The sequence below is a fragment of the Saccostrea cucullata genome, unplaced genomic scaffold (genome assembly GCF_032062105.1).
Source record: "Saccostrea cucullata isolate Sc308-1 unplaced genomic scaffold, CSIRO_AGI_Scuc_v1 ctg4081, whole genome shotgun sequence".
Taxonomy (NCBI): Eukaryota; Metazoa; Mollusca; class Bivalvia; order Ostreida; family Ostreidae; genus Saccostrea; species Saccostrea cuccullata.
In genome coordinates, this window is record NW_026932796.1 from 21,699 (window position 1) to 45,670 (window position 23,972).

At 32.5% G+C, this 23,972-nt stretch overlaps 2 long non-coding RNA genes across 3 annotated transcripts; one reads left to right on the forward strand and one right to left on the reverse strand.

Moving 5' to 3' along the window:
- The first annotated feature begins 42 nt into the window (after positions 1-42).
- On the forward strand, positions 43-3,683 carry LOC134236175 (uncharacterized). 2 transcript variants are annotated; one of them, XR_009985553.1, is made up of 3 exons: positions 43-153; positions 2,053-2,121; positions 3,504-3,683. It is a non-coding gene; the product is annotated as an uncharacterized LOC134236175 (long non-coding RNA). The 2 variants fall into 2 exon arrangements; XR_009985552.1 differs by having other exon boundaries at positions 2,056-2,121.
- Positions 3,684-7,449: 3,766 nt separating this feature from the next.
- LOC134236176 (uncharacterized) lies at positions 7,450-8,058 on the reverse strand. The gene is made up of 2 exons (XR_009985554.1): positions 7,924-8,058; positions 7,450-7,586 (listed from the first exon to the last, which is right to left on the reverse strand). It is a non-coding gene; the product is annotated as an uncharacterized LOC134236176 (long non-coding RNA).
- Between the last annotated feature and the right edge of the window lie 15,914 nt (positions 8,059-23,972).

Below are 23,972 nucleotides of genomic sequence, written 5' to 3' on the forward strand. Positions count from 1 at the left end.
AAGTTAATTGGAGTTGGATTTAATTATTTTTTTTTTCTTTTAAGATGATGAAGGAGAAAAGTCAGCTTCATGGGTATCCATACCTATTTCCATTATCATTGTGGTCATTTTGATTGTTATTGGTTTTGTATTTTGGAAAAAAAGACGGAATAGGTAACTTACTTATTATTACCCACATTTGTAGATGTTAAAGGCGCTAAAAACTTTAGACGGATTCTGTAACTTACGTTTTATAACTGACATTTGTAGATGTTAAAGGCTCTAAATAAAACTAGACATGCTAACTCTCAATTCCCGAATACATTCTACACCCTTGTAATTCTTTATACTAGGATCAAAATAGAAAGGAGAGTTCATTAACTATTGTAAAATGAATCTAAAAGCAATATACACTTAGCAAAACTTCTAAGTGTTCACTTTAATAAATGTCTTTATTTAAAAACTACTCTATAGAATGGTATGATATTTTCAAATTATTACAACAAATGAGCCTTCTCAACAATTGTAGAAAGAAAATTCAATATCACCGATGAAAACTAATGTTCCGTGACGAAGCTTAAAAACAATAAATCTGTACTTCGCAGCACGTGTTTTGTGTAATAAGCATCTTTTTGTGATCATTATGAAATTTTAAAAACTGGTTTCCCTAAAAAACACAAAACATTGGCAAAATGAGCATTGAGAGAGAATGTGGTGCCGTAGGAATGTTGATATCAGCACCATCTTTGCACCACGTTTTACTCACTTTTATTTTAGTGCTTAATCGTACTTGATATAACTTTTAAAAATTATCAAACAGTATCAAAACCCATTTAAACACATTTTTTTATAGGCTGTGATAATTTCTTATCACTAATTTATCACAATTTGAAAGTTTTTGACAAAATTTAACCACACCGGAAGTGACGTTGATCTTCTTCTGAGGAGAAAATTTCACGTCACAGCAGGTTAAAAGAGTGTTAAAGTGTCCTGAAAGAATCTTAGAAACATTGAAACAAGCCATTTCAATCGTACGAAAAAGGAAATTTGAACATTATAAAGAATGCTGTGTTGAACATTTTTCTTTTATATCATTAATTTAATTGTTCCCTCTTTTGGAGATATAAACTTTCAAAAATTTTTAAAAAGCTAGTCCGTAGGGCCCCTGATTACAAATTGTATTATCCCAGTTTATATTATTTAGTTGCTTATCGTACAGAAGAAGACCTTTGCTTCAGTACTTCATAAAATCTACATGTATTGATTGTTAAAGACAAATAGAAAAAAAAATACAATGTAGGCCCTTTAAAAACCTTTACTTAATAATGCTCTCATTAAATTTTGTTCTTGTAAGAAAAACAATGATGATCTAAATCAATCACGTTGTGTATTTAGCTTCCTATTAGCTGAACGGGAAGCCATGGGAACAGTTATTATCTATAACCAGTCCTTATATTGCACACTGTTAACTTTACCCTGCTCCCAAAGTGTATAATTCAAGTCGGATGTCTGTTGTTCTTTTGAAAAAAAAGGAACATGATAAATGTAGTACTCGTATCGTAGTCCTTCTCATTTATACAATTGCCCTACTGTAACTTTTCTCTATGCTTAAAAACAATAAAAAGATGTTTTAAGCATGACAAGGAGTACCCGGTGGTTTAACCGGTCGGCAGGGGATGCTTACTCCTCCATGGCACCTGGTCCCATAATTGATGGCTTTAAAGTCTGCGTTTGCTCTGCTCCAGATTTGTATTGTTTAAATTGACTTTTGAGCGTGAATACTGTTCATTCTTTTCATATATTTATCAAAAAATAATGTATGAAGTTCAACATTTAAAAAAAAATGAAAGTATATATATTTATGCTGGATATGCTGTGAAAAAGATGTAATGGTACAATTCATGTTGTTAACTGTTTGTATATCTATTGAATAATCACCTAGAGATACGAATCATTTGCACCATTAAAATAGGGATTATGTAATCTTCATATTTATGTTTGATTAAGATAAATTGATTTCAGATAAGTTTCCACGCTTTTAAAACATTTAAGATATTTTTTCCTTTCTCTCAGGAGACAAGCTAGCGGCGAACCTGAAATCCTTGAGTTAAGAAGTCCGCCATAATTATTTGATCTTCAGCGGTAAGTTAATTTTCAGTAAGAGAATTATTGCTTTAACCATATTCTGAAAAATAAGAGAAGATTGTGAACATCATCTGAAGAAAAATTGTTCTGGGGAAGCATCTTACAGCACAAAAACAAAACTAAATACTATAAATATTGCATTTATTGGTGATATTCCGAATTGCTAATGGTATAAATTGCTGTTTATATCATTAACGCTGACATGTATCCTTAATAGTTAATACGCACCTTTTCATTCTTATAAGTCTTAATTTATCCCCCGTTCACCTTTTCATAGGATTTGTAAACATCATGAAGTAAACTGAACATGTTTTAAAAAATAAAACTCATACTTTTAAAATCTTTAAATCTAGCTAAAAGTACAGTTTAATTACGTAAGATAAATGTAAATAAAGATTTCACCCACATGCATGTGCATGCACGAGAAACCGCATTGAACGCTGTCATTATATATTTAATTTCAAATACCTATGCAAAAATTATCAAGCCAGCTCAGAATTCCATATGACAAACATATTCATTGAAAACACTCACTCCCTGCTTTGTCTAATATTTTTCTTATCTAACACCATCAGTTTTATATGATGCAAGATAAGCTGTGAAACTTAAAAAATTGAAGTGATGTATTACACATATCCAAATGGTCTTACATCTTAAAGCATAAATATGTGTTTCACTAACGTTGGGCAGACTAAGTGAGATGTAGAGTTGATTTTTCGTTTAAAATATCAATCATTTTAGTATTTGTGATCATTGATGAATGCCTATTGATATACAAATCTAAATCCTTAATTGTCGATCTTGTCAATATTAGCTTGTCTTTTTAAGGGTACTTACCACAAACAAAAAAAGGATGCGCGGGTTGATATGTATTTTTTGACTGATTTTGATTTGTAATGACATAAATAATAAATCCCTGAAATATAAAGAAATCGTAGGTTTTCCTTGATGCTTAGATTTGAGATTTAATTTTGCCTTCTATATAATTTTATACAAAATTTTACACATTTTTTTAACTTGATGACAAAATCTTTTAAAATTCTCCCACTCTTCTTGGTAAACATTATTTAGGTTGTCAATTTAAATGCAAATCTATTAGAAATAATGTTGATTTCTGAAAAAAGTTTGTTTGTGTTATTTATCCTTAAGTGAGAGGGCCGTATGTTGTGCATAATCGACACTTAACTATGCAATTCTAACAATAAGCGGCGATTAACCATTACAGTTAAGGAATTCAATTATCAAATATCAAATATAAATACAATTATCTATGGCATGAAATTTTGCATTTTGGTATTTTCTAATATTTATATCGTTAATAGCGAAGTTCACTTTAATAATTGAAGAGAAAAAATAAACTTTTGATATTTCATTATAAGGCGACCATGTGGTGACAGCAATTTGAATCTCCTTAATAGGAAGAAGGAAATGGTGTAATAGGAAGAAGGAAATGGTGAATGTTAATACGTTTCCGAAACCAAAATGATTTGCTTATGAATTTTTGTAAGTTTTGTTTGCTAAGATAACCAAAAACAATTATCCCTATCTATATCTTTTTGAAGCAGTCCACATATACTCTTTAAAAAAATGCGTTTAACATGTTTTTCTACACAATGCATATATATGTTTTCTCTAATATGCATTTGTATACCTACTTGTTTAATATGTTTACTTTTTCCTTCTTTTTAATTCAAATGCTTTCTTCTTTTTGTATAAAATTTCTTTTGACATTAGACTACAATATGAAGTAGTAATATTTTGAAAAAATATATACATACAAATGACCGCCGACTCCTTTTTATCTTTTTAGTTTTACCTGCATTTTTTATGAAATCGAGATTTAGTTATCTATCTCATGCCTTTTTATAATCAGAGGCCCAAAAATATAAATTAAAAACTATTTTGCTTTTTTTCAAAACGTTTTGCACTTCATTTTCTGCATTGTTTCTTTTTTTTCATATTCAAGTGCTAAAAGAACACCAAACGAGTTTCATACAAGTGTGTGATAATTCTTTTGAGTTTTATTTGAATAGATGAAACAAAACTGGGGCATAACATTTTAAAACATATAATTCTTATTGGCCTCCGAAACATGCTTGGGATTAAGTCTATTTGGTACTTTTTATCGGCATTTTTGAGTTTTTACACACTTAAAGCTTATTCTTTTTCTCATTTTAAATGCAATTATTCCAAAAGTTTGTCTAAAGCCCTGAAAAAAGGACAATATATTAATTTTTCTGATTATCTTTTCCTCAGACTGATGTTAATCTTATTCGTCAATTTGTACCTTATAATTAAAATTAAACTAATCAACTTAATTTTTACTTACCTTTATTTTCTCTTGTATTTAATGTTTGTTTTTAATTTTTTTTTAATTTGTATCATTTTTATAATGAAAGTAACCTTTAATGGATACTCCATTTTTTATTTGTCAAATATCCATATTATTAACCATGAACTACTGTTTTGTGACCATTGTTGAGATTTAATTTTCTATATTTTCTATTACATTTAATATATCATTACATTTTCCATGTTTTTAGAATATCTTTTAAATTGTTCATTTTTAAACAAAAAATCACTTTCATAATTTTATTGATAAGGAAACTTTTAAATTCCAGATAAATGAAATTGGGACTAAGATTTTCTTTTTAAGGGGACGAAGGATGTATGGTCACATGACTCAGTTAAATTAAGTCATAACCTCTGATAAAATATATACGAAACGAAATTGAAACCACAGTACTTGTATATTTTTTTGACTGTTTGTTTGCGTTCACCATCTAGTATAAAAATATCTGAAAACATTTAAAATTTCTTGCACATATTATCAAATTACGGATTTAATTAATCCACTTTTCCGTTTTCCTACACTGCGCGTTCACCGCGTCGTTGACGTCATAGTGGATCTCTTAGTACATTAAGATCATACACGGTAAAAACGGGCAATATTAAATCATAAAAATGGGTCACATTCTGTACATGGTGGGGTATTTTGTGAATTGCAGAACGTCAAAAATATTTTTATATGGTTTTTGACGGAAATGTTCTCTGGGTACATGTATGTCTTATTCAGCTTATTCCGGAAAAGTGTGACGTCATAGTTGGGTTTTCCCGCACTCGAGAAATGTATACATTTTTTCTAAAGAACATGTCCTGTTTAACTATGCCCCGTGAAATATTGAGCTCAGCTTCACCAATCGATATTTTTACAATTAATCAATACCATGACGAACTTGCACTTCAAAGTAAATGTTCAAATATTGAATGATAGAATTTTGTGTAAATTGATTTTCTTATTGTTTAAACTGTCTTAAAAAGTACTTAAATTTCCGTCTCCAGATGTGGTGCGACAAAATCCTGCTTTTTTCGAATTTTTAATCCTATTCATACTCTGGAATATTTTAAAAGACACGTGTTTGCCTACATATTTTTTATTTATGTTGAAAAAAATCCGTTATGTACCGAGTGATGGGCCCGAAAACATGGAGAATCAAACATTCACTCAAACACTGTGGGGAACAGTATTTGTCACTCAATATCTCAAAAATAAGTATAGAAACCTATTGAAAAATCTGCTTTAATGTATGTAGGACATACTAAATTTGGGATATACAAAATATGAAAAAAATTTAACGACAGGTATTTTTTTCAGCTAAAGGGCCTTCTTCCCCTTAAATGTTTTTCAAAGGCCAACATATGCCATTATGAGAGGTGATAATAGAGTCTTAAAAATAAATACACGTATTAAATTGTTTATCGTTTCATGATCATAGTGATCATTTGGGGGCTAGACCAATAATTTTTTATCCTTATCGAGCTATTTTTCTTGGCCAGTTAAGCTTCATTTATCAAAATGCTACACTTAGATGACCGTTAAGGTCTGTGGATCTCGTGTTTTTATCATACATTGCTTTTTTTTAAGTTTTTTATTCATCAACATTCAATGAATACAATATTACACTGATATGCAATTTTTTTTTATTTTTTTGATCATTTTAAACATGAAACAAATATCTCAAAAGAAGTATTTATTTCTTTTAGTTTATTTTATATAATACATCTCTAGTAAAACATATTTTCTTTATTCCTCCAGTCATATTAATGATTTTATGATTTTAGGAGGCCGAGTCTAATTATTTCTCTTATAGAAAGTCTGATAATTTTTTGTTGATTAAGCTTTGCTGTTATATTTATTGGTTTAAGAGAAGAAAATCGAATGTTAACCATACCATTTCTTAGGGGACCACCTCAAAAGCTTTCAATTTTTTTACTATTGGGTCATATGGGAATTTGTTGAAAAAGCTTCAAATTCTTACGATTTCCCGTTTTAGTCAATGAGATAAAAGTTATTGTTAAAAATTCACCAAACTGTGATATTTCAAAATAGCTGACTACTTTTGGTAAAAATATCAACGTTTAAATTGCTAGTATGTTTTCCTTTTCATGTTCTGTCATCAGGTTTTAGTTTTATATTTATGAACGTCTTAAATAATTAAGTGAGTCAAGTGTCGTTCTTCAGCGCACTGCATTGCGCATGCTTACTACATGTAAATCTGAAAACAGCGACGTTGTTAGAGCCATTTCAGCGTTCTTTCTTAACTATTGTCGAAAAATAATATTTTCAGACCAGTTGGGTTACAGATTGTGTTAATTATGCATTAAAATGATTATATTTGGGAAAGATGTAATGTCGAACATTTGACTGCATGAAATTTAAAAGCCATACCCTTTTGAATCAGACTCGACCTATTTGAATTAATATCTTTTTAACGATTTGTTCACGTATTTTGTTTTTAACTTGTTTTCCAGGTCAATCACTGTTTTTTTTTTTTTTAATTTACTTTTTTAGTTTGACATGATGCAATAAATTCGTAAACTCTAATTGTCTGTTGTCGGGTTGTATATATTTGTCAAGTACCTAATGTACTGATACAAGGTGATTTTTGTTGAACTATTTCTTCAATTATGAAAAAAAGAAATTGAAATATAAATTTCTATTTGATTTCTGAGGACAATTTCATGATGAAAAGTATGGGTTCTCTTGAACAATGCGCCAGACGATGGGCCAGATATGACACAGAAGACGTTGAAACTTTGTCATATATAATAGCACAATACTCAGGTGACATATAAGGCGCGTGTGACTTTTGTTTAAATGTATCAGCTATTATAAACTATTCATTACTATATATTATATTTATCCTGCAGAAGGTAGAAAAGACATATTTCCGACAGACAGAGAGAGAAAGAGCGATATTTTTCACGATAATGGGAATAAAGCCAAATAATTCAATATTAATAAAAAGCAACACAATAAACCAATTATGGACATATTGGTTGTTTATTAGTAAATTGATAAACAATTGATGACCATATATATTTCTATGTATCCTGTGATAGTAAATGGGTGCCTTGTAGCAGGTACATATTCGTAGGATGAACAATCAAGAACGTGCACCCTACAAGAAATGGAATGTGCTCATTATGTCATTTCAATTATAATAAACATGTCTAACTAAAGCAGTTTATTGTCAATATTTCCACAAAAATTATTTTAAGACAAAGTTCTTTTATGTTCCGTTTAAAGACAAATGCATTACAAGCAAGTACGGGAAAAACGAGGGTTGTCCCGTAAAATCGTGGACAAGTACTCTAGTGTGAAAAATAAACATCCCTGCGTTCTGAAATTTTTACTTTTATTTGGTACATATTTGAGTGATATACAAAGCAAATCTCAGATAAATATATGCAATAAACAAATTACGAGATTTTATGCCATGTACTGTATCACCTTACCGCACATGGATTATAACGTCAAAATGTCTAAAACAGCATCACGTTTTATCTTTGCTGAAAATGAAGTTGGATGAGTCCGACCTGAAATTAGGAATTGATACACATTCTTTAGTCTCCATAAACAGCCGAAGAACCTATTGGCACCCTCATGCGATCTTCTGAAGATTAATTAATTACGGACAATAATCTTACAATGTACTATCATTCAACTACTAGAAAATCTCAAATCGGCGATCTACGGTGACAGCGTCTATTGCTATTAAATTAGAGTTTGTCCGTATGTTTTGTACTCCCCAGGGAATCAATAAAAAAACTTTCGTTAGAAAAACTCCTATTTCAATTGTATACTTAGGATATGGTGATGTTTTTACAATCTTTTTTCTTCTATGGTCATTTCAAGTCTCTTAATGTATCATTACAACATCGAAATAAAACTGAACTTTTCTCAGGTGTGCCGTAACGTCATAAAACGTCGCCATTTACAAACTGGACGTAAAAGTATATTTTCTACCGATAAAAAAAAAGTCTTTAAGAATTGATTTATTTACATGTAAGACTTAGTACTGATTTAGTCTTTCTCTCTCTCTCTCTCTCTCTCTTACCCGACTTTCCTTAATTAAGAGGAATGGGTCATACAACAGTTCTATGGGGAAAGTGCTTTATCGTACTTTTTTAAAACTTACAAGCATATACTATTTTTTAAGAGATCTATTTAATTATAAACTCTACTTGCTTATTTCGAAACTCTGTCGTTTAAGTGTATTTTTTCAATTTTTAGTATATGGGGAAATGAATTTTTCTCACTGAATAAAGGGGAAAGTATTTCGGAATCCCTCTAAATTTTAAATATACGATATAAAATATACAATAATTAACTGTACTTCTTATATGAACTTAACAACATGTACTTAACAATACATGTATAATGTTGCTAATTTTGAAAATTTAGATTGCATATAGCTGATATTAAAATATGACACTGCAAAGAGTATTACTTCCACATTAAAAACTATTTTGATTTAAAAAATCTAAGTATTCCCCATACTGTTACCATACTCTCTCATTTTCCCCATACTTATTTTGGAGTCTCTTTCTCCCACTCTGAACTTTCATCGAAACATTCCCCGACTTTCTAACCGAAATTACACGTAACTTTTTTCAAATCTTACACTATTCCTACCGCAAATTGTTTCCACACACCATCTCATCAATATGCCTAATGCTATTTCTAATCCCTCTCACTTCACTTTCCCCATACTGTTTCTAGACCTTCTCACTTTACTTTCCCCGTAATATTTTCAGTCTCTCTCACTTTACTTTCCCAATACTGTTTCTAGACTCTCAATTTACTTTCCCCATACTGTTTCTAGACTCTCTCCCTTCACTTTCCCAACACTGTGTCTAGAGTCTCTCCCTTTACTTTCCCCACACTATTTCTAGACTCTCTCCCTTTACTTTCCCCATACTGTTTCTAGACTCTCTCCCTTTACTTTCCCAATACTGTTTCTAGACTCTCTCACAGAACATTCCCCATACTGTTTCTAGACTCTCTCACTTTACTTTCCCCATACTGTTCTAGACTCTCTCCCTTTACTTTCCCCACACTGTTTCTAGACTCTCTCCCTTTACTTTCCCCATACTGTTTCTAGTCTCTCTAACTTTACTTTCCCCACACTGTTTCTAGACTCTCTCCCTTTACTTTCCCCATACTGTTTCCAGACTCTCTCACAGAACATTCCCCATACTGTTTCTAGACTCTCTCACTTTACTTTCCCCATACTGTTCTAGACTCTCTCACTTTACTTTCCCCACACTGTGTCTAGACTCTCTCCCTTTACTTTCCCCCTACTGTTTCTAGACTCTCTCACAGAACATTCCCCATACTGTTTCTAGACTCTCTCCCTTTACTTTCCCCATACTGTTTCTAGACTCTCTCACAGAACATTCCCCATACTGTTTCTAGACTCTCTCACTTTACTTTCCCCACACTGTTTCTAGACTCTCTCCCTTTACTTTCCCCATACTGTTTCCAGACTCTCTCACAGAACATTCCCCATACTGTTTCTAGACTCTCTCACTTTACTTTCCCCATACTGTTCTAGACTCTCTCACTTTACTTTCCCCACACTGTTTCTAGACTCTCTCCCTTTACTTTCCCCCTACTGTTTCTAGACTCTCTCACAGAACATTCCCCATACTGTTTCTAGACTCTCTCACTTTACTTTCCCCACACTGTTTCTAGACTCTCTCCCTTTACTTTCCCCATACTGTTTCTAGACTCTCTCACAGAACATTCCCCATACTGTTTCTAGACTCTCTCACTTTACTTTCCCCATACTGTTCTAGACTCTCTCACTTTACTTTCCCCACACTCTCTCCCTTTACTTTCCAAATACTGTTTCTAGACTCTCTCACTTTACTTTCCCCATACTGTTTCAAGACTCTCTCACTTTACTTTCCTCATACTGTTTTCAGTCTCTCTCACTGAACTTTCCCCATACTGTTTCTAGACTCTCTCACTTTACTTTCCCCATACTGTTTCTAGAATCTCTCACGTTACTTTCCCCATACTGCTTCTAGACTCTCTCACTGAACATTCCCCATACTGTTTCTAGACTCTCTCACTTTACTTTCCCCATACTGTTTCTAGACTCTCTCATTTTACTTTCCTCACACTGTTTCTAGATTCTCTCACTTCACTTTCCCCATACTGTTTCTAGACTCTCTCACTTTACTTTCCCCATACTGTTTCTAGACTCTCTCACGTTACTTTCCCCATACTGTTTCTAGAATCTCTCACTGAACATTCCCCATACTGTTTCTAGACTCTCTCACTTTACCTTCCCCATACTGTTTCAAGATTCTCACACTTTACTTTCCTCATACTGTTTTCAGTCTCTCTCACTTTACTTTTCCCACACTGTTTCTAGACTCTCTCACTTTACTTTCCCCACACTGTTTCTAGGCTCTCTCAAGTTACTTTCCCCATACTGTTTCTAGAATCTCTCACTGAACATTCCCCATACTGTTTCTAAACTCTCTCACTTTACTTTCCCCATACTGTTTTTAGACTCTCTCATTTTACTTTCCTCACACTGTTTCTAGATTCTCTCACTTCACTTTCCCCATACTGTTTCTAGAATCTCTCACTGAACATTCCCCATACTGTTTCTAGACTCTCTCACTTTACTTTCCCCATACTGTTTCAAGATTCTCTCACTTTACCTTCCTCATACTGTTTTCAGTCTCTCTCACTTTACTTTCCCTATACTGTTTCTAGACTCTCTCACTTTACTTTCCCCATACTGTTTCTAGACTCTCTCACGTTATTTTCCCCATACTGTTTCTAGAATCTCTCACTGAACATTCCCCACACTGTTTCTAGAATCTCTCACTGAACATTCCCCATACTGTTTCTAGACTCTCTCACTTTACTTTCCCCATACTGTTTCAAGATTCTCTCACTTTACTTTCCTCATACTGTTTTCAGTCTATCTCACTTTACTTTCCCCATACTGTTTCTAGACTCTCTCACTTAACTTTCCCCATACTGTTTCTAGACTCTCTCACTTTATACTTTTCCGATGCTGTTTCTACTCTCGCACTTTTCTTTCCCCATACTGTTTCAAGACTCTCTCACTGAACTTTCCCCATACTGTTTCCAGACTCTCTCACTTTAAGTCTCTTTCGCGGAATTTTCCCCATACTGTTCCTAGACTCTCCCACTGAACTTTTCCCAGACTGTTTACAGACTCCTTCACATAGTTTTCCCCATACTGTTTCTCTTACTTTATTTTCCCCACAGTATATTCAGTCTCTCTCACTAAATATTACTTGATATATTGTTAACTGATTGTATTACTGGATACCTCTACTTCCAGTACTGCCTCTAAATTCTTTCATTAGACTTTTCCATTGTTAATTCTAGTTCTAAAGTCAGATGTTAGTATAAAGTCGTGTGCCTCAGTTAAAAGTAGTTTTCTTCTTTTTATGTGGATCTGCACAAATAATTTATTGTAAATCAAAGAGTCTATGGCTAATACCATTCCTCAACAACATCTAATCACACTAATTTCTAGAGTGACGGCATTAATTGCTCCGAACTAATATATTTTCTCTTTTGTTAATTACAGGATGTACACTTATTAAGATATAAAGAAGATACAAGTCCCTGAAATTTTCTTGATTTTTAAAGATTCACGTTTTCTTCCTTCTATTTATTAATATTGGGAAAAGGGTGTTTTTTATTTATAGAATGAAAAATCTTTTTGAAAACGGAATAAACAGTAATTGGGATAAAAGTGGGGACAGTCCCCAACCATAATCTAAATAGATTAAATACAAATATAAAATATGAAATGCAATTATCAAGTTCAAGTTATCAAGACTTTAAAAATATATGCACTTTATTTAACACCCGTTTTGACACTTTCCCTAGAAAAGTCTGTTAAAGTAATTCCCAAAAAAGTCTGTCAAAGTTATTCCCAAAGTGGTTCTTTACTTGTGTTCCAATTTATATTAGTACTCTGTGGCTTAAAATGCTCAAACTGTGATAGAATTGTGTTATATTAAGCACAGCAACACCAATAGGGAGGATTCCATTGATTGGTTTTATATTGAAATCAAAAACCGATGCAGAGAATTATGTATCTTTGTATAGTCTACTTGTGTTCCAATTTATATTGAAATCAGACAAAAACTGTAGGAGGAGTAGCATTAATTGGAAAAATTGTTTACAGACAGACAGACAGACGACGTTTTTTTTTTAAAAAACAGGTTTTTTAATAAAACATTCATAAGAGATTGTGTTAAAATTATTGATCTGGAAATTTCGACATTTATTCTGTCAAAATCTTGCTCAAAATATCATTATTTTAAATACACTATTTTTTTCACAATTATTAAAAATTATATAGTATTTTTTTTTCTGCGCACGCATACAATAGGGAGGAGCTTTTCATGAAGGCAATTGATTGGTTTTATACATTATTTGAACAACGTCCCATATTAAATGCTTTGTGTGCACAATGACACAATAACAAACAAATATATACTTGCTAAATTATTTTTAATCACCCAAAAAGGAGATAATCGCCACGTAAAAGTGTTGCGTCATTTGGAACCTTTTCGGTAACCCTTGTGCAAGCATAAGCTTTTGATATTTATTTCTAGAATTTTTTGTCATACATATTTTTATAATTAAAGACAGTGTTATTGAAAAGAACATGGCTCTTGGAGCCATATTATGATTTTTTCGCACTACGAATTTGAAGAGAAGAGGAAGATATCATGTTGATTTTATGGTGCACAATTATAGATAAATGCCAGTAGACCGACTGCAGACATGAGGCCATCGTACATGTTTATCCGAAGAACCGTTAAATCTCCTTGCAAACAAAAATCTCCCATAGTTTAAAATTTGTAGATGATAGATGCGTCACAACAAAAACTTAAACACAATGAAATTTCAAAAAAAGTGTAGTAGTGATCGAACAGCAGTATGTCACGTGAATTAGGTGATTATAATATCAATCGTTAATTAACACAAGGCTAGATATCCGGTTAATTTAATATACCTATGCGACTTGGCCAACGTGGTCCTTTGGATAAGTATAAGTTTAAATTAAAATATATATTCTGTGCAAATGAGACTAATGGCCAAGTTGCGTATCGATGTAAACACTGCGCCACACGGGCGACACAATAACGATAGAAATGTGACAAAAAGCCAAAATATTGTTCGGCATTATTTAATAATTTTATGTTGGGGCATTCAAAACAAATTAAAATTTGCAAAATTATTCTCTAAAATTATTTGTTTATTAAAAAGTTTTGCATAAAAAATATATTTTTTTAGGTTCGTGGTTAATTTAATGCTCCTATATAGAAAACTTTTTAAATCTAATACAGGTACTTTCTTTTAAAAGGAATTAAACTTAATTTTCAATGCAAACAAATTTGCATGGTTTATGTATTTAAAAATTTAGTCACAATATTAATTTCATTTGACTATTTTGCAAGTCTGAATGTGTCAAAATTTTAACTAAATCCATTATTTCAGAATTCAAACAAACAATATGGATGTTATTTTGCTTGTTTAATGTGGCGCTTCTGGCCGCGGTGATCAATTTGCCAGGGCTGCCCCACAATCAACAATCAATACAATAAATGTGTCGTTTTAAGTGCATGAAACCAAGCAATAATCAATCAAAAACACAATTTTTTCAATCAATCAATTTTTGGCTCAAAGAATATCTTCAAATATCAATCAAGTCAATAATTTGCATAAGAAACCTTTTCGTTGAGGTGCGACGGAATACACCATTTTAAGCTTTCGCTAAATTTAATGAATTTTGTACCTATCAGGCAGTCTTTCAAAACACGCAATAATACAGAATTCACTAATGAAACACAAGTTGATGAAGATGCTGGACAAAGCAGGGCACCATTTATTGGATCACACGATCATCACTGCGGCATAGGCTGTTTTGACGCAGGACCAAGCAGGAAGTCTTCAGCTACAATGACATAACAAAAACAGCAGTATTTGTTATAAAACACGAGGAGGGTGGGTGGGAAAAATTAAAACATTGCAACAATTCAACTTCACAAAATTAAGACCTTACCGTTTTATCGATTTATAAAAGGCCTTATATATCTGAAAGGACTAAAGATATCTGGAATGGGGGGACATAGGGTTTGAATAGACTCACCTATCCGAGACCAGGCTCATTTAGATTGCTATAAATCAAACAAACAATATGGATGTTATTTTGCTTGTTTAATGTGGCGCTTTTGGCCGCGGTGATCAATTTGCTGGGGCTACCACAGGGCTGCCCCACAATCAACAATCAATACAATAAATGTGACGACCCAAATGATCATGCACTGGTAGGTCACAAGTGCATGAACGTCACCAATGCAATAATCAATCAAATTCAATCAATCAATCATTAATCAATCAGTCAATCAATCAATTCAAATATCAATCAAGTCAATTACTTGTCAATCAATCAATTATTAATCAATCAATCAATTCAAATATCAATCAAGTCAATAAACAATGGAATGAGCATAAGAATATGTGTTTTCCAATTGCGTTGAGGTGCGACGGAATACGCCACTGGCAGGACCATGAATACTCGTGTCTACTACGAGTTATCATGGAACTGCAACCGCCACCAAGGGGGTGCCAAGAACCGATGGTGACGGCGGCAGTACCTCAACGCAAATGGTCACCGTAGACCAGGGCCTGATTCGCCAATAAAAATGTACAGCATAAGTGATAACACAAGTATTACAAATAGAGTCAAGGACTTGACCCTATAAAACTTCATTTTACTCTAAACAATGTTGATACTTACCGACACTGTATTTTTCCATTGTTACTTGTATAAATTACCCAAAAGACTGTCACTCTTTTTTATGGCTTTTAAATCTTAAAACACCTCTTACCAAGTTTCCTTGCGTGACAAAGTAATATATAGTTGGGTTTTGTACAGAAACAAACCCAAATGACATACAGTGTACCGAAATTGGAAAAGGAAAACGATACTGTCACCTCTTAGCATAAGGTTCTGAGCTACTTTAAACAACTTTTAACAGTAATATAATAATGATTAATGCACCCCCCCAAGTTGCTTCGTAATACTCCATATCGTGACTACCTAACTTAACGGCACTCTTCCGCAATGGAGGTAGGAAAAGTCTGTTGGGTGGGAGAAAAGTGCTATTGAATACCATGCAAGATCGATCATTGTAGAATTTATATGGACAGATGAGTACAAAAATCCTGTTTGAATACCTTGCTAAACAATTGCTGAACTAGCCCAATAAATTTTTGAGAGCCAAAGATTTTAACATTTTTAACGATGTTTTTAACTAAGCGGACTCTTCTCGTTCAATTTTCCTTGAAAAACATTTTGAAGCAGATAAAATATTCTACACTTTCCTTATTTGACAATCTACTATTCGGAGTTCAATATATGGCAAAACCATGTGCTTTCGGCATTAAATTGTTCGAATCATTTGATCTTCACTACTGTAAACAATGTCATTTGCCCAAGAAATTTATATCCTTTTCGCCTCCCCCACAAAGGAGCGGTAGCAAGTCAGTTAACTGCGAGGTACTCATTGTATTCGCGATATTAGGTATTAAAGTGAGCGAGATTTAATATTTTATCTTACAAAAATGACAAATATATTTTATAAACTATCCAATACTGTCAAACACTGCCCACGAGTTCTGTTAAAAAGGGGTTGGACCAACTTCCTTTTCAACCTCTTTTAAAAACTTTGAATTAAGGTACCGTATATTTTAGATTCATATTGCATCTTGAGAAAGGGCACTTTAATTCAGTTAAAACAAAATTAAGAATTATAAGTATTTAAAAAATGCCTCGAAAATAATTAGTAGTTTTATCTCGGAAAAATGGTACTAGTAATTTATATCAGCTTAGACCTTAAACATCAAACCTAGTTAATTTTGTAATTAACTTAAACGAATCTGGTTTAAATTATTATAAGCCTTTATGTTTACTTGAAATTGTTGAGCATATGGAATTTGATATACTGTTATATTAATGCGGAAATTAATATTTTTCCAACTGCAAGCTTGAAACTCGAGCTAGTTCATTATATGCTGACACACAAGAGTGATACACACAATTCTTAATTGCCTTTATGCTAAAAGGGCATCAATTTTATACAAATTTACTGAGATTTATAATTCATTTCAAGAGAGCATAATTCTTTGTATGTTTTTATTTTTTAGAATTTTGCCAAGAATTTTGGTAAAACTTGATATTACTAAAATGGGGGTATACCTGTCCAAAAGACTGCTGTGTAAAACTTATCTGATCAATCATGATAAAACTTGTGCCTTATCAATTATATATGTGACCTTGTATATAATCCTATCCAATACAAAATGGCAAAATATAATTAAGAGTTTTTATGATTATGAAAAATTAAGGGATTTTGTGATGCAGCCTCAACATTAATCAGTTAATTTTTGTGTTTTGGTGCATAACTACAATATAAAATACTCTACCTTGAATTTTGGCAGTTGCATTTTGAGGGTTATGTACTCTGAAACAGGTTGTAATGTATTACAAAAAGCAAGCAAAGGCATGTCTTTTATTGGCCTTTTAGTTGGTTTATGATACTTGAGAATTTCCTTAAACAATGCCTCTCAATCTCATACGATAGTCACACATGCAAACTTGTTCAGATAAGTGGTTAATGGACAACTTATGTGTAAATGACAATGGATTGGTCAAAGTCTACTTTGAATGCTGAAATTAGTTATAATCTGAGAAATAGAGTCTGGAGTATGTTATCCGTTTGTGTAACTGAATACATTAGAGATGTGTTACTGTTAAATCCTTAATTATTTGACATAACTCCCATCTATTACTATTAGCATGCAAGGTTGTAATGTGTCCTAATTTATGACCTTAAATTTTGGAAAGAATTATTTCCCTCTTATTTAAAATTACATGTGTCCTTGGTAATCAAAATAAATCTGCTTAGAAAGGTTGTTTTTAATCGTCATTACAGTTCTAATGTTTTCATTCATCTTTCCACCACAGCATATAATTATAATAATCTTATATTTTAACTTTTATTTAATTAAAAATGAGATTTCCCCCAATGCAATCTTTGTTAATTAATTTAAGTACAGCTTAGTTAGTGAATTTTCTATTTCCTGGGCAATCATTTTTGACTACGAAATGCTTTAATTTAAAAGGGTAAAGAATCTAGTCCTATTAGAGATTGAAATTATTAATATATCTATTAAAATGCTTGTTAACAAGATTTAATTTATGGCCCAGTCATTCCTATCAAAAGTTATCGAAAACTTAATCATAAAGGTTGATTTATATTCCTATCAATTTGTGAATTTTAATTTATTTTTAAAGGACCAGTGTAAAGATTGAGACAGCCTGAGAAAGTAGTTATGCTTCTTACCCTAGTGCGATTTGTACTACTAATATAATTTACTCCTTGCTTTTGGCAGAACTCAGCATATATAGTCTAACCCATATGAATGATTATTGCTGTTTTACTCGAAGGTTTATACAGCCAAATTTACAACTCTCTTGTGTTAAAGCCTTTTTTAGCTCACCCTAAAAAATAATCAGATATTTCTGACTCTAAAGTTGTATTTTTTATACCCCATTTACCAGGTGGACAGTTCCCAGGGTTACCCCTTTTTTTATTTTCATTTCGAACCCCCTCGCCCAGTCCCCCCATTTTGTTTGCTTGGGGGAAAATCAGTTCATTTAACACCCCCCCCCCCCCAAAAAAAAAAAAAATTTTTTTTTTTTTTTTGGTAAAATATTATCCGTGTATGCCTTTATGCATTTTATTAAAATGTTTTACTTGACCAGCAAGCAAATGAAACGATACCCAAAACAATGATGATATTAACCAACATCCTCTTAGTACTTTCAGTTCTTTGATTACTGCTTAAGTGAAAATGACGCAATTCTCGTGATTGTCATTAGATAATGCCATTTAAAAGACTATTTAATGTTGGCAAAATATGTAAATACATTCTTCATACTTCAATACATTGGAAAACAAAACTTAAAACGGATTTGTATGCCTGACTTAATATTTCTGCGCTTGAACCCCACCCCCACCCCCCATCCCACCCCTAAAAAAAAAAAAGTGAATCTGGGATTGTTGAAGTTTTTTTTTTTTTCCTAAAAATAATAACTTACGTTTAACTATGCTTTGACTTCCATATATTTATTTTTCCTGTTATCTATATTCAGATTATACCATGTGTGTAAATTCCATCGACGTGATCTTAGCAAAAAATATCGGGCCAAATCCAAGGTAAAATTACACCATCGACACGTCTAATTTGGCTTGAAATAACAAACCTTGATAAGTACCCATGAAATCAACCTTATTTCATTTCAAAAATTAAAACATTGCAATAATTCAATTTCACAAAATTTTCCATGGCCTTACCGTTTTATCGATTTATCGAGAAAGGAAGAGGAGGAAACAACTCAATATTAGACTAGAATATGTAAACGGACCTAAATTATCCGGATTGATAAGTTGGGACTTAGGGTTAATATACTATATATCTGAAAGGACTAAAGATATCTGGAATGGGGGGACATAGGGTTACTGAAATAAACTCACCTATCCGAGACCAGGCTCGTATAAGTGGTATTGTTTTTTTAGTAATTTTGAGAAGCAGATAAGATGTTTCTATACCAAACTGAAAAGTTAGTCCCTGTAAGATTTTAAACCCAGTTTACCATTTCTATCTAATATTTTACAACGTTTGTGACGAGGGAAGAAAAATCCTAATACATCTAAATATTCATGTATAATGCATAATTAAAAGCGAAAACACTTTAAACATTTCATCAAGTCAGAAACCGGACAGGAATCCCTCCTTAAATTAAAGATCACAGTGACCATGAAATAGGTCGCTACACACCCTCTACCTAAGATGCAAGTACTGCAGTTTTGGCCGAGTTTGGTGATTCTGGGTCTTATAGTTTTAAATAGTATTGAGTTCGCCTGTTGTGAATTTGTCAAAACCAGATTTATTTGGTCCGTAGAGACGATTATATGAAAGCTTGGATATGGATAAAACATACAAATTCCTTAAAAATATTTTTAAAAAAAGGGAATAAAAGTAGTTGATTGGATGATGATGTTGGAAAGTGAAAAAATTCTCCCCAAAATTGCGAACAAAATCTTGCACCATTAATTGCATAATTATTGCCTTACGGGATCTGTATACAGCATTATGGTTCAAGACTCTAAAATATAAATATAAAAAATATAAAACCTTAAAGCCATATATGGCGTAACTGATCAAAAAATATATTTTTGTAAAATACAAAATTAAGTAAAGAAATTTAGTTAATACATTGAAATTAAAACTTTTCGTACAATTCTGAACACGGAGAGCACCTTGTTTCAACTAATAATACGGTTTTATCTTCTCTGTAATGTGTTATTTAAATCTTTTGTATTTTCTTCCGAGTCGGAGAAAATTCAGAGAATCCAACTTAAATTGTGATATCTTTTTAACGCAATTGATTTAGATTTTGTAATTTACGGAAAAGTTCTATCTTTATATAAAGTAATGAAACAAATAAAAAGCTCTTATAATTTTAGTCTAATAATTTTCATTGTACATACGCCTATGGCTTTAATATGCCATAGATTCGCAGCTAGTTATGAGCCGGACATGATTTTTTCATACTTGGTCATAGCATATTAATTTAAGGTCAGCGCAGTTTTGATGCGCAATATACATTCTACCAAAGATGAATCAGCTGACAAGATATTTTTTTGATTTAATAGTATTAAACGCTGTTAAAGTTATGTGTCAGATAAGAAAAAAGCTAACAGATAGACAGACGGACGGATATGAACACTATATATAACAAAGACGTAGAAAAAAATATGGAATCCATGGTTTAATACTACCCTGGATCCGCATAATAGTTGCGCCTACGACCATGATAAATATGAAGTATCGTCCACTTATTCTGATATTCCCTCATCTGTTACGGTCATTTTTTAAAATGCCCCTGTTTTTTAGGGGGGTGGGTCAATTCATTTCCAAGGGAAAACCCTTATATTCTTAATTGGTTATATATAATGATTGTTTTCATTTCCACTAATTTTAAGCTAGTGGCCATCTCATTTTCAAAAATGGCTAAAGAACAAGGGACATCTTTCGAAAGTTGAGACAGATACTGTTTGACATTGGAGCTGATATGGATTAAACCATAGGTAATACATGTAATATGAAGCTGTAATCGTTTTTGTTTTACATACTCATAGAGGTGTAATGGCTAATCAGAAGTGATTTGAGTTCGAGGGTAGTAATCTGTCATTAAAACTTGGACTAGCCAGTCGCCGCTGGGAGCTGTGGGTGAAAAATTATTTTTGGACTCACTGTCAGAAGCCTTAATAAAACAATATATTTTAAACTATGTTTGTCCCAATGGTTTTACCTTCAAATAATCGAAGATCTAATCTATTCCAATTGAACAAACATGTTTTCCATATTAAACACACCCACACACCCACACCCACCCACACACACACAAATAAATAAAAAAAATAAAATACAAAAATACTCAAAGCAAAAACAGCAAATTAGACTTTCGTGTATTTTTCCTGGACAAAAAATCATAGTCATAGCATCGTTTTAAAAAAAAAAGGTGGGGGTCAATTTAATTTTTAAAAAATGACACTAGCTAAAAAACTAATAATTAAAAATGAATATGGTCAAATAAACATTTCTATTTCATGGAATAAGGGATGGGGGTCCAAGAACTTTAGGTACAACATATATAGATATATTTTTACTCAAACACTAAATCACCCCTATTTGGCAATGATGCAACTTAAATTAAGTGGAGGGGGGTAAAAACTTTTATGTTGGGGGTTGGAGGTAAGCAGATCCCCTCCCCCCGTCCGCATCCCAAATGCAATGTGCCTGTTTGATTCAATTCAACTAACATGACGAAAACGTTCATTAAGCTAACGACCAGCAAAATCTTAATAATACAAAATCTTATACTTGATTTATTTACCATAAAGACTTTATAAATTCTATTTTTATCATTGTAAATTACTGTTATAAACTGCTAGAAAAACATCCCATATCTTTTTCCCGCTAACGAATATTTATTTTGGGGTGTTCCGAAAGACGTTTTTTTTCGGTAGTGTGAGTCGTAATAAAATTCTTGTGGGGAAATTTGATTGGCTTAGGTTATACGGTAAACAATTGAAGTATGTAAATCAATGAAGGTGAGAAGTTGTTTCAGATCGATAAGACATTATAATTATAATGTTAAACTTTGGTTATGTCGTAAAATGAACGAGAAAATGGCACATGTAACTGTGGGGAATTAACGTCTTCCCCACAATTTCCAACTTTCCCCACAGTGTTGGTCTTATGACCAGTCCATTTCCTCGTAATGTAGGGATCTCGGGTACTCTCTAGAGAGAGAGAGAGAGAGAGAGAGAGACAGAAAGAGAGAGAGGAAGTGATAAAAAAAGTACGAGTATCTCTTCTTCGTTTAAATATGAACACAAACAATATTAACGCAAACTATATACGCCTGCATCTCATAAAAACTTTTAAGAGTCAAATAATACACAATTATTTACTATGTAATTCTCACATTCACCTGGAACAAAGATTCTTAGTGTGTTTACCATTACGTAATCTATCCGTCGATTACAGGCGGCCGAGAAAATTTATAGTGACACCGCGTGGTCATAGTAGAATAATTGATATATTAAAAACTTTCTACAACATGACAATTAATGGAAAATTATTATTGTCGAATATTTGAGATTAATATGTTGGCTTATCTTTGTTTTAAATTTGATGATGATACGTATTTATCTAAAAAGCTAACTATAGGTTTACGAGACCAACCATTAGTTCCATCGCTTGTTCACATTAATTTACACCGCGTGGTCGACCTGTTAAGTCTAATTTATAATTACGGGAATTTTCTTTAAGTAAATCGAATCTTTCAAAAATATCTTAAAATGTCTTAGGTTTGACTTTAGTACAAAACTCTGGGGCATTTATTTTACATGTACATCAATCATTCTTCAATTTTTAAATGTTCGTTGGCTCAATGTGTAATTTTACGTTTTATTTTGACAATTCATTGCATAAGAACTAGCGATCTGTCCTTACTTTACTAGCTTCAACCAATATTGATTTAATGCACAAGCTTTGCGCTTTTCACAAAACAAAATTACAAATAAATTCGTTTTCAACACAAATTTCACAAACAAATCTTTTTCATCACTGATTTTTACCATGGCTATACAACGTTTAAACTTTTAAAGATCATCTTATTAATCATAAGGATAGAGTTATAGTCAATGAAATGGATTAAACAGCGATAGGTAACTAGGCAAGTGTAAACCTTATAAGTGACTAGTGTGCTGCACAATGCCTTACATTATAGGTTTGATAGTGAAGTTAAAAAAATAATTCAAGATTTTAAAGCAATGAACTTAATTTGTTTTATAATTTATTCATAACCTGTAAATGATTAGTATAGTAAGTGTGCTATCATTGTAATTTTGTTCCATGATTAAATATCGGTAGCACGTTATACGGTAGACAGACTACTCGGCCCAACGACACCTCGGCCCGTGCTGGTTGACACCTCGGCCCTGACAGGTCGGCTCAAAATCATTGACACCTCGGCCCAAACCGAAGACTGCTCGGCCCAAGGAATAAAATTAAATTTAGTTTGTTTAAATTAGCTTAATTTTATTTTTTTGTATTTTCTATGGTAATGCAAATGTATACTATGTATATTTAATCACTATACGTTTACTATAGATATACGATAATTTCAGTATTTTCTAACAAACCTCAGCACAACATCAAATTACAATCCGTTGATTGGGAGGTAAGTGGTCTATTTATTTATTGACTTGGTTGTTTATTACAATGGAACATATCATACATTATTGATATATTTATTAACCATTTCTAAAAAAAAATGTTTGGTTGCCCTCTCCCCACAGACTGACTGAAATGGTCTCTGCAGTGCATTGTACAGTTGAATTTACTAAATAAATAATTATGTGTAAACCAATAGGTCTACACAGAAGTTTATGTCCTTGTCCACAAGATTTATTGATTTGTTCATTTTTGATATATTTTTTACTGTTTAGTTTCAGAAACTCATATTTTTTTCAAATCAATTCAATAAAATATCAACGATGGTTTCTTAAAGGAACTTTTCATTAACATCATTAGTAGTATAAACCGTCTGTTTGGGTGGGTCAACTGAGTGCACTTTTGGGGCTGGGGGGTAGGTTGGTCAACGGAGTGCACTTTTGGGGGTGGGGGGCATAGGTGGGTCAACTGAGTGCACTTTTGGGGCTGAGGGGGATAGGTGGGTCAAGGGAGTGCAGCCCCTTGGGGATAGGTGGGTCAAGGAAGTGCATATTAGGGGTGTCTGTGGGGGATAGCTTAGTCAATTCAGTACATATAGTCCCTAAATACG